The sequence below is a fragment of the Solanum pennellii genome, chromosome 5 (assembly GCF_001406875.1).
Source record: "Solanum pennellii chromosome 5, SPENNV200".
Classification (NCBI taxonomy): Eukaryota; Viridiplantae; Streptophyta; class Magnoliopsida; order Solanales; family Solanaceae; genus Solanum; species Solanum pennellii.
The window spans coordinates 13368039-13370326 of NC_028641.1; positions in this window are offsets into that span (position 1 = coordinate 13368039).

A 2288-nucleotide genomic window follows, 5' to 3' on the forward strand; every position below is an offset into this window, starting at 1 on the left:
TATGTTAGTAGCTTTTATGTTAGTTAAATATTTATGAAAATCACCTATACTTTCTTATCTTTGGTTTGACAACCAATCCACATTATTTCTAAAAGATTGATGTTGAAGGGTTAACTAAAGAACAAACTTTTCAAATAATTGATTTTCGTTTTTAGTGAAAAAAAGAGAGACCAAAGTTTTCTGAAAAAGACATTTGGAGTGTGTTTGTTTAGAGCCATACATATGTATCCCCTCATCCTTTTTTTTTATTTCTGAACACAAAATTTAAGAAAAAAAGAAATAATTTAAAATTTTATGATGTGAAATAAGTTATAAATATATATATGAGTTATAAATTATTTTATTAAGAATTAAAATGAGAAGTAATTTAAAATTTACAACTTTTTTTCTAAATAAATATATATAACCGTCTAAAGATTGATAAAAAGAAAAATATGACACATAAATTGAGATTAAAAAATACGATAATATCAGCTAAATACGAGTTGAACTAAACCAAACTAATTTTTCAAAATTAGTAGAACCGAGCCTTATGTGTCTAGATGCATGTACCCTAGTGAATTCATTATTATTATAGATATATTGTATCTGATTCTCTCGCTCGCCTCTCTCCTCTCTTACTCCTCTCTCTCCCTTTTTACCAGTAATTCTTAATGTGTCTAGAATGTATATTATTGGATTTAGATATATGTATCTAGAGTGATTCGCACACAAATTCTCTCGCTCGCTCGCTTCGCTCTTATCTCAATTATCTCTCTCACTATGATTTTGTATCTCGAAATGTATTTAATTATTAAAATATATGTATTTAAGTATATCTGAATTGAAATATTGTATAAGATTATTAATTTAGTGAGATAATATGCATATAATCAAACTATAGGGAGAATAATAAAATTTATATGGAAGGACTGTTTGAATAATCAAACAACTTTTTGCACAAAGCAATCCAAATCATTGAGTTTCAAAGAGAATGAAAGAAAAACGTTTTTTTGAATAAAGAACATTTGAAGTGGGGCTAAAGAAAATTAATAATGTGTGTTTAATTAGAGTCATACACATGTATGATAGTTGTACAAGAGAGGGACATAAGCCTAACATCTTGTGAGATAGATGGAGGATCGATGAACATGCTCATCCCTTTCCAACATGAAGTATAAAAAACAAAAATTAATTATTTTAAAATTTCAAATTTTAAAATGTCGTAGATATTTAACTAAGTGACAAATGATTTTATTAAGATTAAAATAAGAAATAATTTGAAGTTGAAATTATTTCTAATTAATAAGGATGTACATATAACTATATTAAGATTGACTAAAAAGAAAAATACGACACATATTTGATAAAAAAAAATATAACAATGCAAGCTGAACTCACGTTGAATCAACCAAAGTAAATTTTCTAAATTATTGGAACTGAATTATAGTGTAGGGTTTCAATGAGATGGTTCGACCCGTTATACTATATAATTATGTGTTTTATCGATGGTTGGAAATTACTTGATATTTGATTACCACTATTTGATGAATTTGATCTTGTGTGTTGCTGATACTGGGAGTGCCTTTTTGTGAAAGTTGTGATTGTCAAATATTGAGTTTGTAGTTGAGGATGTGTAATTTGTTAAAACTATTTTGATGAGCTGGGTAATACGCAAACTGTGAACTGTTAGATTGGGTTGGTTTTTATGCAGGTTGTAGTTGTGAAGCTTCGGTTGGTATGTAAAGAGTACCCATATGTTATCCCCTTAGCTTGTGTTAAGAAGTATATTTGCTGGGTACCGTGTGGTTTGATACTCAGCCCTTGCTACTACAATTTTTATTTGTAGTTTACTAGGACCTTTATGATATTTCTCTTCTCCTCGTCCGAGGTTTCTTGTGGAGAATTGTTTGGTAGCTACTTGTCATCTCAACAGACTTCTTACTCCTATTTACGATCTTGTTCTATTCGAGAAACAATGTTATTTGAGACTTATTTTTTTCTTTGAATCAATTGTAATACTTTAGAGGCGTTTACACGTGACAATCAGATTTTGGGGGTATTTTTGAGTAAATTATGAAATTTCTGCATTTTATTGCAATGATCGAGTTTTAGGCTGACTTGTCTTGGTGGAATAAGACGAGTGTCATCACGTTCATTTTTGGGTCGTGACAACATCATACTAATTTTTCAATTATTTTACTTTGTTTTGTTAGATTTTTTTACATCGCCTTGTCATCTCAATTTCTCTTTGTTAGTGATATCGATACAATTTGATTAAATTTATATATACATATATATATATATAT